The sequence below is a fragment of the Macaca fascicularis genome, chromosome X (genome assembly GCF_037993035.2).
Source record: "Macaca fascicularis isolate 582-1 chromosome X, T2T-MFA8v1.1".
In the NCBI taxonomy this organism is placed as follows: domain Eukaryota; kingdom Metazoa; phylum Chordata; class Mammalia; order Primates; family Cercopithecidae; genus Macaca; species Macaca fascicularis.
Genome location: NC_088395.1, coordinates 98,359,215 through 98,385,324, shown reverse-complemented (window position 1 = coordinate 98,385,324; position 26,110 = coordinate 98,359,215). Strand labels below are relative to the sequence as shown.

General features: G+C 38.4%; 1 protein-coding gene and 1 long non-coding RNA gene across 12 annotated transcripts in view; one reads left to right on the top strand and one right to left on the bottom strand.

Moving 5' to 3' along the window:
• Window positions 1-17,307, bottom strand: part of PCDH11X (protocadherin 11 X-linked) — an 800,164-nt gene extending 782,857 nt beyond the window's left edge. For all 10 annotated transcript variants that reach the window (XM_045383951.2, XM_065538520.1, XM_045383952.2 and 7 more), the window contains exon 1: window positions 16,996-17,307. The gene's annotated coding sequence lies outside the window, so the exon portion shown is untranslated. The remainder of the gene's footprint in view (window positions 1-16,995) is intronic.
• Window positions 17,308-17,396: 89 nt separating this feature from the next.
• LOC123571220 (uncharacterized) lies at window positions 17,397-24,608 on the top strand. 2 transcript variants are annotated; one of them, XR_012429798.1, is made up of 4 exons: window positions 17,397-17,582; window positions 19,966-20,133; window positions 23,429-23,588; window positions 24,378-24,608. It is a non-coding gene; the product is annotated as an uncharacterized lncRNA (long non-coding RNA). The 2 variants fall into 2 exon arrangements; XR_006695404.3 differs by lacking the exon at window positions 24,378-24,608 and having other exon boundaries at window positions 23,429-24,273.
• The last annotated feature ends 1,502 nt before the right edge of the window (window positions 24,609-26,110 follow it).

Sequence of the window (26,110 nt, the reverse complement as noted above, 5' to 3'; positions counted from 1 at the left end):
TATACATTTAGGCAAGTCTCAATTTCTATATTCATAACATGGAGATAATTAGACTACCTCCTGCTTCACAGGGGCACAGACGCAGACATCTAAGATAAAACTAAGTTAAAACTAAGGATTAATTTGTATCAACTATATATATAATTATTATTCAGTATGCAAAACATAATTATTTTGGTAAATTTGGCATTGGCATTTTAACCATAATCTTTGGTCCGAAATGAACTTGGGTTTTTCAGTTATTATGAACTTGCTACTTTTAATAATCAGTTTGTCAAGTCAGCTATATCTAGATAAGAAAATGATATTGACAATTTTTCTGCCCTTTTAGTCCTTTAACAATTTCCAACTTTACTTGTTTGTCTTCAGTAGCTTCTGAATCAAGGAGATTCTTCCTCATTGAATTTTTTCACCACATTAATAAAATTTTAAAATTTATCTATATAGTAGTTTCAAAATAGTTATGCAATTAAAAACCTACACCTAAAATTTTCTCTGAAAATTAAAGACATTCAAATTATTTCTTAAAATAATTTACTCTAAAAATGTATGCTATGCAGTAGGAATACATGGCTCTGGTAGAAAAGAAAACAAAAAAAAAAATAGACCAATAACTTTTGCTAGATCAAATGCTGTCTGTTCACAAGAAAATTCTTTTACATTTTGGAAAAAAAGAGATAGCTATGTAAGATAAATTTTCGTTCAAAGAAATATAACAAGACTAAAATATAACTGAGGTTGCTGGCTTTTATACTACTTCCTTGCACTTAGCCAAACTTGTTAATTTATATTTTGAGAACAGCATGACCTTTAAAGGTGTGTTTGCTGAAGAATAGTTTACAACTCCATTCCATTAATCTATTAAAAGTTTAATGTGTTAGACACTTTTAGCAATAGAGCAAACACATTTAAAATATTTAAAATGGGGCAAATATTTAATTTTCTGTAAATAAACAAAATGTAAATTCCATAAATTGAATGATTGGTAGTGTTTATGGAACATTAAAACTTTACCTTAATGTATTTTGGGGTCTTAAGTCATAGGGATCTGCTACTAAAATTAAGATGACTATAAAACTGTTTTTACAGTATTTCTGCAAAACACACTTCTTGGACTCAAAAGAGATCTAAGTTGCAGTAAAGTATTATAGTGACATTTCAGTAAAATTTAAAGTTTAAATTGTAGCATAAAACCTCATGTAGGAGACGTACCTAACATTCAAGATGGTAAATGTTATAATATATGTAACGTTGCTTTATAAAATTTAAGCTTCATTCAGAAAATTAGAGTTAGTATTTTTATGTCTTTAATGTGTTGAAAAAGAGTCACCATTTTACTATTTAACACACATTAGTTTGGTATTTACTATTCAAATCGATAACCAAAACTAGTTTTAACACTTTGGACTATTTCAGGCTATACGATCATTACACATGTGATTTTTAAAAATGTACATAAGCCCTTTTACTATGGTGAAAGATGTGACAGGCGATATAGCGAAAAGCACACTGACCAGGGAGACCTAGATTCTATTCCAGACTGCCTCTAAGTTGCTTTTGTGACCTTGGGCAAGTCACTTCAAATGGAATGGAACCTTCTGGAAAACAACACACATTAAGTCAGTAGGTGTAACTGTTCATAGCTCATAGTTAAACGGTATTTGTGTTTTAAGTTACTTCCAAAAAAGCACAATTTATGCACAAAGACAAAAAAATATCAAAAATGACCTTCTGTGTTAGTCTGTTTTCACCTTGCTGATAAAGATATACCCAAGACTGGGCAATTTACAAAGGAAAGAGGTTTAATGGAGAACTCACAGTTCCACGTAGCTGGGGAAGCCTCACAATCATGGCAGATGGCAAGGAGGAGCCAGTCACGTCTTGTATGGATGGCAGCAGGCAAAGGAAGAGGTTGTGCAGAGAAACTCCCATTTTTAAAACCATCACATCTCAGGACACCCATTCACTATCATGAGAACAGCACAGAAAAACCCGCCCCACCCCTATGATGCAATCATCTCCAACCAGGTCCCTCCCACAACACATGGGAATTATAGGAGCTACAAGCTGAGATTTGGGTGGGGACACAGAGCCAAACCATATCACCTTCCTAAGTACAGGTTATTATAGAATGCCTAGGAACATGCATTTCACTACAATAATTCTTATTTTCTTCATTTGGAACCACTAATAATGACGACAGAAAGAAAATCCCAACAACAAACAATTAAGTATATTTTCATCAAAACACTGCTAGTTATGATTTACCTCAGTGTATTGCTAATTCAGTAGAACCTGAATATCTCATCACAATTTGTATTTTTTTCTGCAAAGAAATGCTATCCCTAATCTAGATTCTGTACCTAAGAAACATTTCCTTCCTTTATTAAAAATCTCAAATCACTACATAATTCCTAGGCTAAATTATCTACCACCAGTAACTCAGTCCACATGGCAATGGTGAAAAGCTCATGGAATGTTTAGTTACTCCTGACTAAATTGATGATGACTTTAGGCAAGTCATTTAGCTAATCTGGACTAGCCCAATTCTTCATTTGAAAAACAGAAATGGACAAAAGAAAGGGAAGATAAAAACGTCTGGCCCAGCTAATCCACAGGGTTGTTTGAAGTGTTAAATGATTATATGTAAAGGCTTCTTTCAAGAAAACATTCACTAATAAATATCACCTTTATGTAGAACTGTAGTTTTAAGGAAACTTTACAATAAGGATAGTGTTTTTCTTATATTCAATGGCACTTCAGCAAAATATGTGTCATCATTTATACTTTTAAGTCTACTAATTAATTCATGGTATTCACTAGAGAAACTAAACAGAGTTTGCTTCTCTAATAGCAAAATATATTTTTGTAATAGTTTCTAATAATCTAATTCTTCCAATGGAAAACAAAGTACGAGCTCAGTGGATAAAACTATTCACCCCACATGGTTAACTACTATTACAGAAATCTGTTATGGAAATGATTGAATGTAATTCGAATAAAATTAGAAACTTGAAACCTACCAAAGTTCTGTGATCAAGCATTGCCAGTACTCAGCCAGAGTAATACACCTTAGTGTATTATTAACAGTCTATATCTAAGCCATCCCATAGCCATAATTTTCTTTTTTGCTCCCAAATACTCTCCCTCTAGACCTATTATCACAAATATTTTTATCTTCACAGAGAAGACAATCTTTTGGAGTTTGACTCTGGTTTCTGAAACTATTTGAAAATAGAACCAAATCCTAATTTGTTTTCCAAGTTAGTATTCCTTTCTTGTTCAATGTGATAACATCCTTATTTCCTAGTCCACTATTGACTACTGTATAATTGTATAGTTATGTTATCATATGTTTTAAATTACTAAAGTCAGGGATATTACAATAGTTTTGCCAAATAAGATTCAATAAGTGCTCACTGAAACTTTCTAATACAAATTTAAAACTCCTAAACAAGTAAATATATTCCAAATTTTTATTTAATATATACCCTTAATTATATTTGAACCTAATAAATTGGTGCATATATTAGCTGATAAAACAAATATTATTCCAGGTATAAGAACAAGGATCTACTACTGTCTCTGACACCTAAAAGGTATGTGATTTTAAGAACAGAAAAACTTGTTTTGCCTCCTTCCTCATATGTTAAAAATATATAATATATGCAATACCTGTTTCACAGAACTGTTGTGAGATTCAGATGAGACAAAATCTGCCAGAGTACCCTAAAATGCAATGAAAGCAATTTAAAAGTGATAATGTAATTATTTACATAGTAAAATCTGTGATATTAGTGATATTGCCTTTAGTAGTTACTGCAAAGTGCTATTTCTAGTATTTTCTTTAGTTTTTGTGTTAAATTTCATGATAAATCTGCTTTGATTTTTAGTTTACCTGTTTCAAAAACTTAGTAGCTTCAGTTAAAACCAAAGCATGTTCTTAGGTGATCTATTAATGTGAAAACCTGCAATTATTTTTGCATCAATCTAATAGTTGCTATCGTTGGTATAGGATATAAATAATATATAAAGTGTAATGATATTTTAAAGGAAATACTGGATATCATGTTCTCAAAGTGTCTTCCATTTCTCTGAATCATGATGCTTATTTGAGTTGTCAGTCCTTATCCTGGAACCTAATTGTAACTTAGAATTGTAATTTTTTTCCTAATGAATATAATCAATCCAGTTCCTTTAATGTTCTTACTAATTCTTTTGTGATCCTATCATATTATTAGCAATTGTAAGTACTTAGACATTTAGTATATATTATATGGTATTGTCTTCTGGCTAATATTGCTCAACTTTCACTGCCATCTCTTTAAAATCTGTTCTTCAAGTATGTGATTTATGATTAAAATTTCATCAAGTTATGCAATATTTTCCTGTAATTAAAAGTAAACTCATTCTAAGATCTACTCAAATTGATTCTGAACCTGGAAATATAACTGACTTAAAGGTATGAAACTGAATTGGAATACTTTGACACCATTATTTTGTTTAATATTTTGAACAATTCTAGTATTTGCTAGATTAGGCCAAGAAGTTATTTCATATTTTTTCCAGTTATGAGTCTGAGATAGTCTGATTTTTTACATGTATTTCATTACATATGATTTTTTTATTTTAATGCCATTATAAATTAACTCAATTGTTTCTCATTGTCTTAGAACATGAACAGATTGTGTTCATAGAACTGATATTTCTACTTACCATAGAGTAAGTTTTCTTCTTTATTCTTTGATAATGGAGTATGAAGATGTTTTGCTATGTATTTGTTTTGTCTTGATTCTTATATTTCTTTTCCTTTTTGTATATTTTGGATTTTCCTTCTCAATAAAAAATTCTAGAGAGATATAGGGTATTTTGGCTGCTATACGTGCCCCATTAGGTACATGGAAACAGTCTATGCTTAAATGATAAGGTTTGGATTCGTGTACCTACCCAAATTTCATGTCCAGTTTTAATCCCCAGAGTTCAAGGAAGGGCCTGGTGGAAGGTGACTGGATCATGGGGCTGGATTTTCCCCTTGCTATTCTTGTGATAATGAGTGAGTTCTCATGAGTTCTGATTGTTTAAAAGTGTCTGGCACCTGCCCCTGCTCCCCTTTCCTCCTGCTTTGGCCATGTAAAACGTGACTCCTTCCTCTTCGCCTCCTGCCATGATTGTAAGTTTCCTGAGGCCTCCCTAGCCATGCTTCCTATACAGCCTGTAGAACTGTGAGTAAGTTAAACTTTTCTTCTTTATAAATTACCCAATCTCAGGTAGTTCTTTATAGTAATGCAAGAACAGACCAATACAGAAAACTGGTAGCAAGAGTAGGGTTCATACCCACATGGGCACTAGCTTAACATTATTAAGTAATGTTAAGAGTAATGAAATCCAAGGCAATTTTGGCAGACACTCAAGCTCATTTAGCACTTACAAAAACATTTTAATCCAATTGGCCCTTTATCTCACTGAGATCCTCAAATTATTACCACTAAACAAGCTTTGCTGTTCCTGTAAGTATCAGAGCTTAGAAAAGACTAGTGCAGTTTCATTGGGAAGGTGATGACTTCTGAATCTCAATGGTACAATTAAGACATTAATTCCAATGCTGAAGTGAAAACTTTCAGTTGTTTTCCTAACCCTGCTAGAACCACACCGTGTCTTCTAACAAGCACAATTAAAACATTTGCACTTATTGCAATGGTTGCTTTTAATGTCATTTGTTTTAATTTGATACTGTTTCTGAGCTGCACATAAAGAAATGTGAACTATGAAAGTTTTCCTAAACTGATAATGCATGAAAGTTTCACTTAGATTAAGGGACTATTCTGCTGTATTCTAAGGTAAAAGTCCAGTTGTGAGGAAGGTGGTTAGCATGGTGTCTAACCTACCATTTGTTCCCATTTTGAGGCCCTTTTTCTTTGCGATAACAAATACAAAATAATCTCTACCAAGTGTCTTTCGTTGTTGCTGTTGTTGTTGTTCTGCAAAATGTGAATACTAATAAGAAAATTAAAAAAGTCTTCAAACTAGGTAAATGAAAATCTAATTGGCCATTTTACTCTAAAATCTGAATGATTAGCTGATATGTTTAATTTTGATATTCCACAAACCAATTATCTTTAGGGATCTATACTATACTAAGACTTCTCAGAGCTTTTGGATTTCTTTAAAAAGATTTTAACATATTGGTACACTATTGACACTGTATGATGAATGGTTTTCATTTTTGAAATGGTATAATCGTATGTACAAAGTGTCCATGAAATAGATTTGACTGTAAAATGAACAAGCAACTGGTTGTTATTCTGAACTACAGCTTCAACCAATATAATCACACCAAAGGTTAAAATCAAATTTAACCTCTACATGCAAATAATTGTAAATCTATTTGAATTTAAAACTTTCATCCATTGCACATACCTAATTTTTTGTTTTTGTTTTTAATAAATCCTGTTACCCTTGGCTTACTTCATCTTTATCATGTTTGTTTACCAGACTATGAATTAGCCCCTTTCGGATAACTGTAGTTTGAGAGGCAGCAGCTTCCATGTGTACAGGGAGCTTGTTAGAAATGCAGAATTTCAGCCTCACCTAGAATCTACTGAATCAGAATCTGCATTTTAACATTTCCAGATGATCTGTCTGCACATTAAAGTTTGAGAAGCACAGGAATAGAATGTAATTTCCTAGAAACTGCAGTTTAAAATAACAAGTTGTTAGCAGTGATGCTGATTGATTAGTAATTGTATATTGGTTCTACTTCTTTCTAAAGTGTTTTGATTCTGTTGTATATGCCAACAACCCAATTTTTGAGCATTAGCCTTATATTCCCTTATCTGTTTACTCCTGTATGCAATTCTGAGGCATTCAAAATGTCTGTGACTTTCAATGAATTCAAATGCTCTTTCTTAAGTAATCCTGCTTTGCACTCATGGCCATTATAAAATGGCCAGCATACGTTGTAACTGCTTTATTTTATGGACGCTAAAACTGAATTCATGGACTAAGAAAGGCTGCAGACAAGGAAAGCTTTAAGAACTGTGGAGGCAGACTGAAGGGTAAAAGGTCACTGTCAAACTGAGCAAATTCTTTCCCAATCTAAAAAGAAAGGCAAAGGAAATTCTGCCTGATGAGCTCTCACGTAAAGGTTTTGTCCTGTTTGTGTGTGTTCAGTGTGTGAGTTTATTACCTATTCTTAAGCCTCTCTTTAAAGAAAATTAATGTATTCACGTTTTGGAAGATTTTGATTCTCACAACCTAGCAAACAACCATCAAATAACAATTAAGGTATTTAAGGTATTCTCTTTTCTTTCTTTCCTTTTTTTTTTTTTTTTCTTGAGACGGAGTCCTGCTCTGTCGCCAGGCTGGAGTGTAGTGGTGCGATCTTGGCTTACTGTAATCTCTGCCTCGTGGGTGCAGGCGATTCTGCCTCAGCCTCCCAAGTAGCTGGGAGTACAGGCACACAGCACCACGCCCAACTAATTTTTGTAATTTTTTTTTTTTAGTAGAGACGGTTTCACCATGTTGGCCAGGATGGTCTCGATCTCTTGACCTCGTGATCTGCCCGCCTCAGCCTCCCAAAGCGCTGGGATTACAGGCCTGAGCCACGGCGACCAGCCAACAACACTTAAGGCATTCTAAATACACAATATGAGAAGTAAAAGAGAGAAGCTATCCAAGGCAGTTTCAAAAAGCTTGCATATTTCACACTAAACTGAAAATCAGGCCCTATCATCCAGCACTCTGGTAGTTCTCTTTCTTCTCTATTTGATTTCCTTTCTCCTCACCTCTTCCTCTCTGTCACAAAGTAAAATAAAGCAGTCTAAGATTACTCAGGAAAGAAAGGAAAGCTTTGCTTTGGCATAATTCTCCCGCCTACCTTTGCCTGGCCTATACTCCCTAACAAACGCACATATGCCCTGACATAGAGAATGAGATTATGTAGCAAACATCAAATTTTAAAGAATGCACTCAAAATCTTCCCCAGATTACATTTAAAACTTAAAGTAAATGTGTACTTAACTATTTAGGGTAAATATGCATTTATAAAAATAAAACCATCCTTCCAGGAATGTATATTTCTAGCCATTTTAAGTAAATGGGCTTTTCCAGTCATTTTTTAAAAAATTAAAATACTTAATGCATTGATACTTGAATCCGTTCACTTGTTTTCCATATCAAAACATCATTTTTTATGTTTTACAACATAATATGCACAATACAGGTGTTTTAATCATCTCTATTCAAAACAAAATGTGGGAAACAGTATTTTCTAGATCTGAGTCAGAGTGGGAAATTGTTTACTGCAACAAAAAACAAACAAACGAACAAGTTTTGGACACATTTAACTTTCTGATAAGATACTATTATTAAATTTGAGCAAAGGTAATTAAAAAGCCCTACATGGTGGTGTTTTAAAATTCTAAACACATTGGAAAGCAGGGAACAAGTATGTTTGTGGAATTAAATTAATTCATGCTATCACCCAGTACCTTACATGAACTCCTGTAGCACTCACATCACATCCCTGAGCCTTCCTTTACTTATCTGTAAACTGAGAGGTTTGGACTAAATTATCTTTCTGGTCCCTTCCACTTCCAGAGTCTACAAAACCTGCACCATACTTGGTGTGCTGTAATGTAGAGTGACAATGAATATTTGTTGAATTCAATTTGATGTGACTATATATTACTTTGTTGTTGCTGTCATTCATTGTTTTAGCCCTATTAGAATATAAGTTTTTCAAAGATAGTACTCTCTGAAATTTCCTTAAGGGCCACCCTTCACATTTAAAGTATTGCAATGCTGGACAAGCCATAGGTCTTTAGTTATTGATGGTTAATGAATCAGTCTACTGCTTTGTGTAAAATATCACAGGATTTTTTTTTTTCCCTTTGCAAAGGGCCTTGAAATAACTTACAATTCCTTCATTTTACTTTTGGAGAAATTGAAGTCCAGGGAGGTGAAGGTTTTTGCCCAAGGTCACTCTCTAGACACTAATAAAACATAAATCATACAAGACCTTGTGTTCACACAATTTAAACCCCTGCTCTCACTGTACCTAAAAAGAGTTTGTAATCTGAAGACAACAAACAATGATTTGTATTTTGGGGGCTTAATATCCTTTTGGTTGATATGATACAAACCCACACTCAACTGATTACCAAAGATATGCTGCTTCCAAAATGTCATGTCAGGAAAAAAACACTACCTAAAAATCATTGGCAAACATCCCTTAAAATAAATCTTATGTAAAAATACAGGTGTTCTAAAGAAATGACAGTAGGATACTAGGATATAGCACTAAATATTTGCTACATTAAGTAAACTCAAACTTTATGGGCTGTCATTATGATGTGTCGTAATTAAATTACTTTGTAAACAAAATGGAAGAAGCGTATGAGCATGTACTGCTAACATTTCAATAGTTCTACCATTTATTTAATATATATAATTAATATATATTAAATATATAAATAATATATAATTATGATTATATATTATAAATAATATTATAAACAATATATATGAAATCATATTTTTACAATGCCTAGTGCACAAAGACACTAAATAGGAGAATATAATGCTGGTAGAAAATTAACTGACAAACTTATTTTAATATATTTGAATATACTCATCTTTGAAATTTTTATTTTTTAATCCAAAACACATTATATGTTTTGCTTTTTACATTCAGAACTTTGACAACATATACTTAAAGATACAAGAGAGGCAAGAAGGGATGTTAGGAAAAGACCTGGCTTGGAGACTAAAGACCATCAATCCTCTTGAGGCTTCCCCTCTTAATTCTGGAAATCCTTAGGGAGCTGATTTTATCAGTGGGAACTTCAGTCTCCCCATTGGCAAAATGGGTATAACCATGCCTTCTTTTTCTATTCAAAAATTTTTATGAGACTAAAATAAAATAACTTTTTAAATGATATAAAAATATAAAATACTATACATATTGAAGGAGTTAAAGAATGAATCAAAATAAAGGTGACAGAAAACAATCTTTTAATTTCATTTTATGTGATGATAGTAACTGAATTATATAATGAGTTAAAATCTCAATTTGCACTCTAATCACTTAAGGATTTTTAAAAGAAATGACTTTTCCTTTAGTTTAATTAAAATCCATCAGCAAATTAATTGTATCATTGTCATGCTAAAAGTTAGATTAGATTATTAAAACAGTTTTTATTGAACAGAGACAAATATTCTTCCGGAACTTATTCTCTTCTTTCATTTTCCTTTCCTCTTATTTACCCAAATCTACACATTCAAGAGAGCAGGTGTACAAAAATCATTCTTTCAGATTTGGGCTGGAAACAAAAGTTATAGCCACTGATGTTCTTTGTCTTAATATGTATTATATTGATCCAATGCTTAACACATTAGAGACAATTAAAAGGGCAGTTTAAATCCTTGAACAGTTGAGGATTTTTAGATTGCAAAAAGATAATAGGTACATTTATAATTTCTGGCAAGCCACTCCTCAAATTCCAACAGTAATTGAAAAATACTCTTTTTCCCATGTTTTGCTGCTGTTTGATAATGAGAATGCAGTCTTTCCCCAGATGTAACTGAATATCAAAAGACACTTTCAATCTAAAATACCTTTCTCTATCTGATAAACCTTTATTTTACAATGAACCTTGCACAGAGAATAAATCTTGAGGGACCATGGCACATAGGTCATTTGATGTTTTCTCCTAACAAAAGATGACCACATTTTAGAGACGATGCCTTCGTGAAGAACTTCTATTGAAAAATAACAGCTTTCAAATATGATTAATTTGAACATTGCAAGCCAGTTTGGAACATCAAGACATCTTACCTAGTTTTCTTCATTCTGGATACTGAATGATCAACAAAGTCGTCAAATAACAGAACTCTGCTCAGACAATGACATGTAATTTGGAATGTTGTAATATAAAGTCAATCCAATTAAATGTTCCAAAATATTTTATTTTTCCCAAAGGTAAAATGTATATATGTCTTTGATGAAAAATGTATTTTTACAGCATACTCTTTCTTCCCTTCCCAATTCCCAACGATGTTGAATCAATTCCACTGAATGTAGAGAGAGAAGGACGATATGAGAATTGCACCTTTACTATACACACACAAAAGTAATTTTCGAAGAATGCAGTTAAAATAAAACAAACAAGGGCTCCTTTGCCTTTGAACATCGGTAACTGTATGTTGACATGAACGCACGTTGACAAAGGCCTTAAAATCCTGTGTGTGGGCAGAGGGGGTCTGCTGAGGGGGCTGCCTTCTCAAAATATTTAAACTTGAGCCACTATACCAATCCCACAAAGCAAAAATAAATAAATAAAATAAAATAAAATAAAGAGGGGAGAAGGGAATAAAATAAGAAAATTTCACCGAAAATATAAAAGGAATGACCCAGGGGAAGAGAATATAGCAGAAAGGATGGGATGCAGAGAAACAGTGTCAGCAGTGTGTCAGTGAAAAATTCAGAAAGGTTGGAAATACTCCCCAAAGTACAATATTTGAATCCCTAGCCACAACCAAAGGAAAACAGACATTTGCAGGCATAATAAAAATATATAACAAATTGAAGGAATTCCACTAAAAGTCTTGTGTGAAATAAAGCAGCAAAAGACACAGAAAGGAAGAAACCTTGATGAAGAAAATTTGGCAAGTCTAAGCAAGTTTAAAGTAGAGTGGCTGGCTTTTCTTTCCCCTTAGCTTCTTTGAGGTCAATGAAAGATAGGACAATCCAAGGTGGCTAATAGGGAGGAGGATGTAAAAGGGGGAAATGAGTGGACAAATTAGCAGGATAATTAATGCAGGGGAAAGAGGCGGGGGATAGCTGACTTAGAGGAGGAAAAAGAAGCGAGATAGAGCTATTTGTTAGTGCCTAAAGGGAGGAAAAAGATGAGATTAAGAGGCTCTAACTGGTTGTAGAAAGAAGGCTGAGTAGGTAAACTGTTACATGATGTAGGGTTCAGAGATGATGTAGGGATGTGTGTAGAAAATGGGGTGAGGTGAAGACGAATGTGCTTGCAAGTTGCTGAAGGAGTGGGGGTCTCCCCTGGATAAAGAGAGTTTACTCCATAGATGGAAGATGGAGAATTTTTTGAAGGCTGGATGGGGAAAGTGAGATGGTAAAAAGATCTAAGTGGATAGATGATGATGCCTAAAGAGAAATGTTCTTCCCCAAAATAGCCTTCCTTTCTTTCTTAGTTATACTGATTAGCTTTAGGTCCTATTCATTCATTTGTCCTCTTTTCTGAATGTTACATTATCTTCTTAACATATTTGCCTCCACTCTCTACTGTAATACATCAATGTATTCAATTCTTCATTTACATGCAAACAACAATAATATTTCTACTGTGTGCTATCTATTGCCCAATTTTCTCAGGCTATTTTGTTGTTGTTACTTTAACAAATTTGCTGGAAAAAAATTGTCAAAGGTGTTTTAGGTCTACAAAACACACATATACCTCTAAACTTTGTAACAAGACATCAAGCCCTCATGCCCTCCCTTACTTATTCTGTGTGGGGAATGACCTTCCAGATACATTTCTTGGCTAGCCACTGACCAGGAATGACTATTTTTAAAACCACAGACCTCTCCCTCCTTTATGAACCTCTTCTCGACCTCTTAACAAAAATGAATTCCTCCCTCCATTATGCTCAATTACACCATTTATCACATTGTATCCTAGATCCATAAGAGTGTCATGGCTCAAAGAGGCCCATGCCATGTTTGTCATACTCTCTTTTGTATTCCTAGAACCTAGCACATTGTCTGGCACAGTAGGTGACTAATTAAAGTTTGTGGATTCTTCAGTGAATAAATACAGGGATGACACCTCCTTTAAAATGTGAAGCAAGATTCTTGGAGAGAATTAGCTTTCAAAAGTTCATTCCCTGTATAATTCTTTCCCACTAAGAAAACGTGGCTGCCATACATATTTTTTCAATGTAGCTCAAAGCCAGTGGCTTATATAAACTCTCCTTGTCGGTGTGCCTCCCCTTTCTCCACCAAGAATCTTATAAATTCCAGCTAAAGGCTGTTGTGGACTGCTTGCGCAGAGAAAAAGAATTTTCTGCTTTCTGAATCTTTTAACCAGATTTCTTCCCTGCCACCAGCAGTCTGGAAGCTCTCTATCAAGAATTTCTATCTTGCAAAAAATATAAAGTTTTGAACACCAAGAGAAGGAAGAACGTGAAACCTGCAATCCCTTTTGCCAGGGCTTTCAGCTGCTGAAATCCAGCATTACCTGGGCGTCCTTCAGAATCCATTCCGGTGACTAAAAGGCCAGGGAGTCAGGGGAAGGGGCAGGGAGTGGGGGTGCATAGTTTATTTCAACCCTTAGTAAATGATTGAACTCTAGAAAATGAGTGTGTTTTATGCTTGGTCGGAGTTTCTTTCGCATTCCTGTATTTCAGACGCACAGCAACTTTAAGTTTACTGCCAGCTATACGTCATGAAAGGGAAGCTTTTCATCAAAGGGAAGAAGAAAAGGAAGGAGGAAAAATCCTACTTTTACAAAACAGAGTAATTCTTTGCTTCTGCTCCCTTTCCCCACATCTCTCACCTGCGTCCAAACCAAAACACAGTAGGTAAGCAGTTTGTTGCGAAACCGCTTAAAGGTTTTTTTTTTTTTTTTTTTTTTCCTTTGGAAGGTAATTCTGCTCCAGGCGCCAGTTGCCTCTACACGCCCTGCCTCTGCCCCTCCCTCTTGCCCTGTGCAACCTTCCCCAACTGCATGCTGCGGCCCTTCTACCAAAGCTAAAGAAGGAATTGTCCGCAATCAGGAAAACAGATTAGCCTCAAATTTGGCAAAGCAGGGGCTTGCTCCTTAAGACTAGAAGAGCAAGCTCAGAAGGGAAGCCGCAGCGGGCTTCCGTCTTAAAGAAACCTATTCCTGCATCATCCCAATTAGGAGCGCGTGTCTCTAAATAAAGAGCACGGTGGTCTTTCCCCCATGGCAGTAGTGGATACAGCCTTTCCGCAACTTCCAATTTGCAGTTTCTTCTTTCTGTGAAGGGGACTCCCCAGCCAGCGCTTTCGCCTAAGGTTACAAACCCTCCCCCACCGCACAATTTTGTGGGAAAAATGACCCTCCCCGCCTTCTAGAGAGCTTGCTCTGTGACAGGCGAAGCAGCAGCCACGGGCTTTTTAAAGAGGCCGGTCTTCCCAGCCTTCTTTTTTATCACCCGAGGGGAGAGAAAACAGCAGAAATTTAACACCGGTTACTACTATTATTGCATCTGGAACACTTGCCCTCTAAAATGTTGCTAAATAAGTAAATTCACTGTGAATAGGTAAGGTGCAAGCTGAAAAAGGGAGAGAGCTGGGGCGCGGAGGAAAGGAGGAAATGGAGGAGGGAAGACCCCAAATCCGGGTTTGAACTCCGGGTTTAAATCCGGCGGCGGGCCGCCAGCAGTGGCCACCCCCGCCTCCGGCGCTTTAGCGCGCCTCTGAGGAGCGAGGGACGGGAAGAGGGGGGCTGCGAGCCGGGACCCAGGAAGGGCCAAAGGGACACGAGGGCGGCTGCGCGCAGGGAGCGCGCGGGGCAGGGCTGCTCGCGCTTGCGGGTCGGACTCGCAGCTCGGCTTCCTATCGGCCGGGCCAAGCCTCTCTGCAGCTGACATCATTGCCAGAGGAGGGGCTGCCCCTGCCAAGGCGACTGAAGAACAGGGTTCTCGGGCCTGGTAGGCAAAGGCGCTCCCTTGCCGCTTGGCGAGCGTGGCGCCCTGGCAGCTGCAGCGGGACTCAGCTTTTGGGAACTGCACGCGCAATTCTTAATTTAGTCGAGGGAGAAAGGTATCTTTAGACCTTAGCGCATCCATCTCTCGGTTCTTTCGTCAAAACCGCCCGCACACCGTCCGCGCTCTATGATGAACCAGACAAAGGCAAGAAAGGGGGAAACGTGTACATACACTATTACTTCGACTTGCTTCCAATTGCTTCCCCACCCCCATCCCATCCCCGCCGCGACACACACACACACACACACGCACACACACACACACAGACCCACAGAGGAAAGGCCAGCCCTGGCGCTGGAATTTCCTGCCGGGATTGCGAGAGTTTGTTTCAAACAAGATTAAAAGTGGAATTCCGTCAATCTTTACCAAGTTGCGCTGGTGCCCGCAAGTACCGTTTCCTTTTCTATTTTGAGTCACACCTGTTTTACTTTTTAGCGGCCCTAAGAAGACGGTCGCTTTAAGTCACAAAGCACCGCTATGTTCTCAGGTGTTGTGCTCAGCGTTCGGAATTCTCCGCATGCTCCTCAGGTTGTTTCCTGGTTGCAGCGCTAAGAGCGCACAGGCGACTGCTATGACACCATCGCCTCCTCCCCATCTTTGCTGCCCCCCTCCCCCTTCTACCCGGATTTTCAACCAGTTTCTTCCACACACTTTTCTTCGTACAAACAGATCCTAGGCTGGATTTAAATCCCATTTTGTGATGTTTCCACACAAGAAAAGGACACTTTAAAATTTTTTATTTTGTTTGTTGTTGAGCTTTCTTTTTCTTTTGTCCTAGCCCCTCTTCCCCACGGTTTCTGCTTTGTGGGTGTGTGCCGCAGTGGCGCAAATAACAATTCCCAGCCCCCAGCCCCCATTTTGCATCGGAGAGGCTAGGACTCACCCATAAGCGCTTCACATGAGCAGCCTAGCGCCCCACACCCTAAGCCGCAGGCGGGTGAAGCAGAGGAACGCGGAATAAATCATTCTGAAGCAAAAGGGCCCATCTTCGGTTAAGCTCTAAAAGTCTTTCCTTGGGAGAGGCAAGGAAGCGGCTCTGGCTATACACTCTGAGAAAGTGATCGCTCCTTCTACCCCTCAGTCCCTTTGCGACTAAGCGCTCAGATGCAAGTCCCAGCTGCAACCCGGGCGGACTGCCGCTCCGCTCTTCTAAAGTCTAAAAAATGCACCCGTTTGCGGCTGCTCGCTTTTAAAAAGTCACATTTTCCGATGAATCTCTTTTAAAAGGTACATTACTTTTCTCGGGGGGGAAAAAAAAGCCGTTTTATCGCTACGCGCTTTAAGAAAAAGAATTCCTTTGTGAGGACGTGAACTGTTTCTCGGTTCTCTCTCAGAAAACACCATCTATTTATGGGATAAGTGGGCGGTTTATTGATTTATTTATTTGGCCAAGGGATAACAAGTCATTTCTTTAGAGAAAGGGGAACCCTTTTATGTCTGGCAATACTCTTAGAAAAGTCATTGTTTTAAAAATGAGAAAACGATGCCGTTTTCCGGCTAGATTATAAGTTGGTTTAAAAAAAAATAGGCAGTATTTCTCACACCTACCATCTCTACATCCAGCAGGTGCTGGCTGAGTATAGCCCCATAAATAGGGCGGGAAGGAAGGGCGGGGAGGCGAGCGCCAAGAGAAACAGCACCGGGAACCCTGTGCGCTCCTGGCTCTCCTGGCTCTCCGCTCTGCGCCAAGGGTCGTACCCTGAAGGGTTGGAGCCAGCCTGGCAGGGATCCAAACCCTAGCCCCCAGAGGAGCGCAGCGAGGCCGGGGACAGTTTCTCGGCTACAGGCATCGCCCCTCAGCTCCGATCGCTCTGCCGGGCGACTCGGGAGTCCGGAACGTGCTCTTTTGTCAACACCCGCCCCAATCTTAGAGTTTCCCTCAGCCTCACTGAAGCTGGCTGCACCCATTAAAGGGAGAGACCTTTTTGCACAGCCAATGTCGGGGAAATTCATGCGCCGACACATTTCTGACAAAAGTGAGAGTTTTCCCAAAGTAACCAAGCGCAGCGGTGGCAGTGCCAAAAAGATATTCTCCCTGCGCTCTCCTCCGGGGTTTGCTCTTTCTCTTACCTCCTGGGAAGAGAAGGGGGAAGGGAGAATAGCAGAAGCGTCTTTAAAACCACCCGGTTGTCATAGTTCAGACCTCAGGGGCAGGCAGCGGGCAGTGTCCGCGCACTAAGTGTGGAACTCACGCCTCCCTGGCAGCACCCTGTACAGATACCCAGTCCGGTTACTTACCTATTAACGATCCCTTTAGAGTAGAATGAAGAGGTAAAACGAAAAGGAGAAAAAAAGGCTTCCGCCCGCTCCACGGAGACTGCGACTGCTGTAGCGGGCTCTACCGCCACAGCTCGCAGTCCGCAGAGCAGCCGGAGTCGCTGAGGTTGCTTCTGAGGCTATTCAGGCAGCCCGGGCTGCCTGTACTGCCTGTATCGCCGCTGGCTCTGCCACTCTGCGCACTCTGTTTGGCTTGCCTTCCGCTTTGCCGCGCGAGCAGCTGAGTGCAGCTCCTGCTCACAGCTCCTCCCGCCCCGACAGTTCGCCGACTGCAAGGAGCCAGTGCCGAGCCAGCCCTTTTGAATGGCGAGGGGGAGGGACTTAACAGAGGGGGAGAAAGGGGGAAGGAAGGGGGGTGAACCAGGGGAAGGCGTGGGGAGAGAAGTGAACCAGTGTCCGGGCCGCCTGCTGGGAAGGGATGGCGCAGCACCAACTGCTGAGTACCCCCCTCTGGTCCCCACTCCCTGCACCTCACATCCCCCATCCATCCGGGGGCGGCCCCTCCCCGCTGACAGAAAACCAGAAAGAAGGGCGGGGGAGAGATGGAGGTAAGCTTAGGAAGTTACTGCTCGCCTCCTGGAGAAGGAGGCCGAATGCGTGCTGGCGGCACTCTCCCGTGCGGGACCCGCTGCTGGAGAAAACGCGCCGCTTTCGGGCTGCTAGCTTTCCTGAGCAAAACCCAGGGCATGCAGTGTTCTCCTCGCTCCTCTGCTCGCTGTTCTCTTAGGCTTCCCTTTAAGTTTCACTCATTCACATTTTCTCAGAGAAGTTTGATTTTTCTTGTGTGTTTTTCTTGTGATCCCGCGGGCTGCCCTGACTCCAGCTAGAGAACAAGCATCCTATAGCACCATTTTCTCATACAAAGGATACTTAAGGCAGACTAGGGGAAGTAGGGGCAGGAGCCTGGCAAAGTCACAGTTGGAGCTGAGAGGCTGTCTGCATATATCTTACTCAACTGTGAGCGGGATCTGGTACTTCGATCGCCTTTCCAGATTAATCCTCTGACAGCAGCGAAGGGGTGTGTGTGTGTGTGTGTGTGTGTGTGTGTGTGTGTGTGTGTGTATGTGTGTGTGTGTGTGTGTGAGAGAGAGAGAGAGAGAAGGAGAAGTTCTAGCGACCTAGCATTTGGCTACCCCAGAGAGCAAGCAGGAGTGAGTCAGGTGGCATTGCTGCCAGAGACCAGGCAGCGTCGCGGGCGTGGACGGCGCTTTTCCAAGGTAGGAAAGGGTGCAAGAGAGGGAGGAAGCCAGCCCGGAGCCTCATGCCTGGTGCTTACCAGCGAGCTCTGGCTGCCTGGTGGGCGACGGATGGGTGGGCATTGGGGTGCCAGGTCCCCAAGAACCATTAAAGCTACCAGGACGTATGTGGCTGGTATATGCCTTCGAAGGGTCGTGGGTATAAGGAAGTGGGGCCAATTCCCCCGTTTCTGGCATGTGATTAAAAAACCAATAGTAACAACATCAAAACCACCCCAGCTGGTCAAGGAACAACTCCTTCAATTTACCCAGGGGCCAGAGAATGAACTAGGTGAATTTTCTAAATTCCTCTCTCCAGAAAGGTGTACGATTTTATGGGGAAAATCCACTTTCCGTGCTTATCTTGTAGAAAAACTTATCTTTCTGGTGTTGTGCAATTTCTTTTTAAAGGAGGTGGCTCTTTTTCCTGAAACAAAAGGAGAAAAAGTAGAGAATGTTTTAGAGCACCAAGAACCCAGTATCCATTTTTTATTTTTTAGTCTACTGAATGGAAGAGGAGATGACATCTGCATAGAGATAGAACACCAAAAAGGAAAAAAATTTCAGAATTATAAGAAGTTGCTTTTTTTCTAATAGCTTTTTCAGGGAAAGTTTTTTTTTTTTTTTAACTGAAAGGCAAATCTTTATGACTTGTTTTCCCACTACATCCTTCTCCATCTTCTTAACTGCCTCCTTTCCAATTCCTGATATTTTAAAGGTTAAAACCTTGGTTCAAATATCCCTCACGTCACTTTTTTTGCATATTTTTATACCCAAAGCCATACTACTAGGAGAAACATCAGCACCGCAGCTCAATGCAGGTCTGCATGAAAGAAAACAGAGAAATGTTTACTTGCACAGGTGTGAGGAGACACTTCACTATTACATTTTGCTCCTCCTGTAACTGTCCCTCCATTATTCACAGTATCCAGCACATGCATTGTACTCTTCTTGGGAGCTAGGAAATGTCTGAGAGGGGAAATCAGAAGCTGCTAAATGGTTACAGCTCTGACTCTTGGGGATTGCACTACTGGATGAGACTGTGTCATGGGAGATGGCAGGAACTCAATGCAAATAAAATCACTGATTGATCCAGGGACAGTGTGGCACAGGCATGCTATGGGAGTGCTTTCAGAATACTAATAATTATTCATAACATCCACATTAGATACCAATTAATTGATTTCTGAAGATTTCCATTTAATCCCTAGGCAGGAGAAGATAACTATTTCATCACCGTTTAAAGTATTTAAAGTTATGATCATGACAGACTTATGAGATTAATATTATTATTCCATTTTGCAATTCCTGACACTGAAGTTCATAGAGGACAATTGATTTGCACAAGACCATGGCACTAAAGAGTAATAGACTCTAGATTTCTATTCAGGGTATATAACTCATAAATTCAGCTACATGGTTACTTTATAGTTAATCTGAATTCTTCTACATATAATATGGAGCAGGGCATTTAGTTTTAGGTGTATAGTCCAATAGAAAATGATCTGTATAGATTAGAAACATTACTTACAGACCAAGGAGACTCTACTAGTTGAACTAAGTAATCCAGAAAATTACCTAAGAAATTGAGTCTGTTGAAAAGACTGACAGAAATCCACATCTGAAAATAATGAAAAATTTCCCCCATTTTCTTTTCTCCTGTGTTCTGTCTGATGGTGGCACCAATGAGCAACAGAATAACCAAAAGGCACCTGGCAAAAAGCTCTAGACATTGTAACTCCAAAAGGACCGAAGAAGACCCTTTTCTGACTACAGGCAGAAGAACTCCCCGTTACTGAATGTTTTTTATGTACCATCTGCATTATATAAATTGTCCTATTAATCCTCCAAACCATTCTGTGAGGTAGGTATTATTAGCTTCATGTTTTCCTTAACAAATGAGAAAACAGAGACTCAGTAAAAATGCCCAAGGTATTATAGCTATAAAATACATGGAAATTCCAACCCATGTTACGTCCAGTCCATTGTGCTGCCACTCAGCATATAGTCTTCAGATTGTGTAGTGACACATTTTCAGAATGTGCATTACATCAAAAATTTTATGACTAACAGAAGTCCTCAAAAGCAAAAAGGGCACTGTGGGAATCTGGTTTTTGGATGAGGTGTCAGGAAGGAACCGTAATATTTATTGCATTTTTTTCCTTCAGTGTTCCCATTAGGAACCTAGACCAGGGTTCTGCTATGATCATAAAAGGGAAATTATGGTAATATATACCCCACAAACATGGAAATATGCCTATTCTCTGAGGGGAAAACTCTAAAGCTTTTATGATTATATAATGGATCAAAGAAGAGTTTTCAAAAACATCAGTGAGTAAGGATGTTTCTCAAGCCTGTAAGAATTGATTAAAACCAAGAAATAACATGCCCATATAAAAAAGGATTGATCAGCCATAGAATCCTAGTGAAAGAAGACTCAGAGAGATGAGCCTTGGCAACACCTATTCATGTACATTTTCATTTCTCTGGCAAAATCACCCTTGATATGAGATTGATGAAGCCAATCAAATATTGTTATTTCAATTCCCCTTGCATGAAACATCCCTTATCAAGCAATCTGTCATCTCATCGTGATCTGTCTTTCCATATAGTCTCTGTTCAGAAAGAGAATGTACAGGTCATGCAGACAGACGACAACAGAGTAATTTGTATTTATCATGTGACAGTTATTTCATACTGAATTCCATTCTTTTTTTGTGTTGTACATCACAAATTGCACTATACATTGCACAGAAATGTTATAATCAATGAATCATCATTGCTATTGGGAAAGTAGATTAGTGTGTGGGAATGAAACAGAAAGACTGGATAAAACACATTCTCCAGGATATTTTTACTGTTTAATATTAAACCATCAGCAACAATTGCATTCAGTAGGAGGGAGTGATGCTCAGTAGTTAAGAAAAAAACCTTTGGTTTTTGACCAAATTTGGAGTTCTGGCTCTGCCATGTTCTAGCTGTCTGGCTGTGAAGAAATTAATCTCTAGACCTGTATTGTCTGATAAGATAGCCACTACCCACATGCTACTGAGCACATTAAATGTGGCTTGCCCTAGTCGACATATGCTTCAAGTGTAAAGTACACACCCAATTTTGAAGGTATATCACATAAACACACATACATACACACACACATGCATACATACACATATGTAAAATATATTGACCAGGTGCCATGGCTCAGGCCTGTAATCCCAACACTTTAGAGGACCAGGGTAGGAGAATTGCTTGAGCTCAGGAGTTCCAGACCAGCTTGGGCAACATAGTGAGACCTCATCTATACTAAAAATAAAAAATTCACCAGGTGTGGCAGTGCACACCTGTAGTCCCTGCTACTGAGGTGGCTGAGATGGGAGCATTACTTAGGTCCAGGACTCGAAGGCTGCAGTGAGCTATGATTGTGGCATTTTACTCTAGCCTAGGCAACAGAGCAAGATCCTGTCTCAATATATAATATAATATGATATAATATAATATAATATAACATAATATAACATTATCATTGCATATCAGTTACATATTGAGTCATTGGTTCAACAAATACATTATTAAATTAATTTCAACTGTATATTTTTAATATTTTTAGAAAATTTCAAATTACATGTGTAGCTTGTATTACATTTTTTTTTTGGACAGAGCTGTCCTAAAAAGCTACAGTTCCTTCATCTAAAATTGGGGATAATAACCTTATCCACCTCAAAATATTATAATGATATTTAAATAAGGTAATTCACCTAATATGCTCAGCACAATGTCTAACATAAAGCTAAAAGGTTGTCACTCTCCAAGACATGAAAAATAAAGATGTTAAGGAAAATTAAAAGATAACTTAAACCTCAAAGGGATAGAGACTGCTTAAAGCAAAAGCCTTAGTTAGGAACTCATTTCTCTTTTTCCCAAGTGAAATCATTCTGCTTCTCTCTTTAAAAGCAACAGCAAACATTCATGTGCAGTCATACGGGTAGGGGATAATACTGTGACCTACAAATATTATAATGTATATGCAAATGATTTAAGAAGTTAAAAGTACTTTCTCAATTCCAAGCATTTTTACTATCATAATTTGTACAGGCAGTTTTACATTTAATTGGTAGATATTTCTAGCGTTCAGGCAGTCACATCACAAGTGATAATAAGGCTGAAACTGATACAGGTACACAAAAGACAAATGAATTTCTTCAGAAGCTAAAGATAGAGAAATGGGAGAAGGTCTGCTAGTTGCAGAGCCGTATGCTGTCGGTAGTTTAACTGCTTTACCTAGCAGCTCACCAAATGCATAGCTCAGCTGGAGACACTAGAGGGTACTATTACTGAAAACATAGATGAATGAAATCTTTCTGCATACTTCCCCCTCTCCACCACTATAATGGATAAGAATATTTGAAAAGGGCATATCTGTGAAATGAAAGTAACATTTCTCCATTCCCTCCTGTATACGACTTGCAAGGTTTTTTTTGGTTTTTGTTTTTTAGACTTGGGACTGGCCTTACAACACTACCAAAAAAAAAAAAAAAAAAAAAAAATACTAGAAGTGTGCTATAGTGCTTGGGCCAATAATTGGGAACAGTTTGAACTCATTCCCTGCTCTGAGAAAAGCTTTACTGAAAGTCCAAGGAGGGGAGGAAAAGAAAGGCTTTCTACAGAGGAAAGATTTTGATAAGAATTCTTAACTACTTCAACAACCTCTGTAATTAATAACGGTGTGACAACTGTTTGGTAGTCAGTTCATATATAAGATTTTTTTTTTCCCCAGTAGCCTTAAACAGCTCCACAATTGCAGTGGATAAAAGCTATAGCTGAATTTCTTTCATAAGAACCTGACAATTACAGGCTTATATTTATAGCTGAAATTTGTTGAAGCACTGAGCTCTGATTATAAATGATTACAAATTATAAATTATTGTAAATGTGGGGTTGTTCTCAAGGTTGCCATTTTCCCCTGAAGAATTCATTTCTCCTACTGTACTCTTATTTTTCTGCAAATGAATAGCTGCAAACTGTACCAGACGAGGATTTTCATCTGCGTGCTATTGGCCTGTGTTGTGATGGCAGCAAGTGAATGAGGAAAATTATTGTTTTTTTAAAGAGCAGAATGATTAGAATGCTATTAACAGTCTCTATCTTTCTTGTTTCTTTAGGAGAGGCTTTGGCTTGAGTTATCCAGATGTTGCATGGTGAGGTGAAGGACTCTAACAGCTTTGTTTGTTGAAAAAAGCAGAATCTTTTTTTTCATTAACAAAGAGAATGAATTTTTCTATTCCATCAAAATTTCTATGTGGCCATCTCTTCAGGACATAGGTATCAGCTACTGCTTTAAATTTAGGAAATGCACACACATATGTAACCAACCACATAATGTTTCCAAAGCAATATATTGAGATTGATACAAATACACATTTTTCAAGAATCCTGGACTAATCCCACACTATTCTGAGCCTTCTTTACTTTTTAAGCCTCTTTATTTCTATTATATGACTGTGAACTAAGTAGATTTAACTTTTGTATGCTTTGTAAAATCAGTTATATTTTCTGATATGTGATAACAAATATACTGTGTATTTCATTGAAACATATAGGAAAACTGCTCTTTTTTTCCTTTTAAAATCAGTGCCTATGGTTTAGTCAACAAAGTATTTAATGAGTGGCTGCTTTGAGCCATTTTTAATTGGCTGGACTACTGCAGACATACCATTTTAAATGATTACACATATGTTTAGAGAATCAGCATAGGATTTTTGTTTTTTCTTTGAGATTGAACAATTTTTATTTCATCATTACTAAAACTTAGCTGACAATTTTTATTTTGTCATTACTAAAGCTTAGCTGGATGTCAGTTTCTGCCTTTAAATAAAATATCCTAATCCAGGATTATTCTCTATTGCAAAAATGCAGCTGGTCTCAACTATTCCTTTTATATTTTATTTCACATAGGGTAGAAAATGGTGTGTCACTGTACTTTCATATAATAAAAAGATGTCTTGGATTTTAAATGTAATTGTCCTTTCTTGAGTAACTTCTAAATGAAGTGAAACCACAAAGGCAGTTTGGCATACTATTGATTCTATCCTGGTTATCTTTTTTTGTCAGGCTAGAATGTGAAGAGAAAGCGTTTGGAGCACAGAATGGTTTTCCTTTTAAAGAAAAAAAAAATGAATGAAAAATGAGTAATGAAAATAAAATACTGGACCTAGATTCCCAACTCTGTGAATGTTATTATTAGCCTCCACCTTCTCTACCCCTGTCGCTGGAGCTTGACACACTAGTCTATCCTTCAGGCTGAACCTAATCCTGTCATAATAAAGAATCCTTCAGAAACCTTCACTTTGTCAACTGATGGGTTTTTGAATTCGATATTTTTTCAGACCCAGTGTTCAGTGTTCTTGCAGTGGATCGACCAAATCTGAGTTTTACTCCAAGTCCAAACCTAGTGGTCTAGTTCATACAATCAGTCATCTAATTCAGTTATCTGGGGGCACTGTAGTACCCATTACTAGTACCAGCGCTCAGGCTCTGATAGTTGGAGCACTGACACCCTGCTTAGTTTCCACCAGTCCCTTTCCATGGTGCTGTCAGCTCAGTGTCAAGGAAATATTACCTGCTTCGCTGAGGGTCATGATTCCAAAAGGACAAACTGCTTAGCACTGTCCTACAAATAAGATTACATATGACTCTAGCTTCTCATTTTATGTGTTATATCCTTGGACCATTTATTCTATGGAAGATGCTGAGGTGGGTAGGCTGTGTTGGTAAGACTTTCGCAGTTTATCAAAATAAGTAATGATATGTCTTCCAATGACATTTATTATTATTGAAGAGTGTGACTGAATTACTTAACACCCACACTTCCAAAACCATATTTAGATCCAAAAACTAGATTTGGATAAATCCTAGATAACTGGAAGATAGTCTTTTATCCCCAAGTGGATTAGGTCTCAGAGAAGAGGAGGAGAAGGAGGAGGACGGTGGGACATAAGGAATAGGCAAACTCAGGGTCCTGAGGATGAGAGGCAGTAGGGATCCTTTTTTTCTTTTAAAATTATTTTCTTTTATTTCTCCTTCAACTTCACTACTGTAACTTTTCAAATTTATACCCTGCTACATCTCTTTCAACTTTTCTGCATGTACTCCAGTGGGGTAAAATGCTCATCTGGAGACTGGTGTGGAAGTGAAGATGATAGGGAAGAAAGAAATTGAAGTCACCTAATCCCTTCATGATGATTTCCTTTCTGAAAATTCTTTAAGGAAGAGAAGGGTGTTAGAAGTTAGCAAATGATGTAAAGACCACAAATTGGTGTTCAAACCCTGTTCCCAAACTCCTAATCTCTTTACTTTGAGCTCCGGAGACCTGACTTTAGGCAGTGCAGTCTGCAATAGAAAGAGAAACTAGGAGAGAAGGCAGTGATGGCGTATGCACTCTGTCCAATGCCCTCTAGGGGGCAGCAGAGGAACAAATTGGAGCTGGGGAGGTAGGCGTGGTGCAGGATTGTATAGAGGATTTCCTGTGTTTCTTTAATACGTAAGTATGTGTTGTGACTCTCCAGCAGGGGCATGTTAAAAGTTTATTCAACCAAGGAACCTTTCTGAGGTAGTATGAAAAATACTGCTTAGCAGTTGTAAAAGTGCTTGGCTCTTCAAACCTGTCAGCCTATCATGATGAGGTTGATCACTCTGCATATAGCTATTTCTTTCTATTAACATTCGTGTTATCCCTTGACGTTCTACTGCTCAAACCAGACCAGACCCAGTTTCAGAACTGAGACAACGAAGAGCAATTTATGGATATGAAAATGAAAGGAAATAAAAAGAATAAATCTGTACAT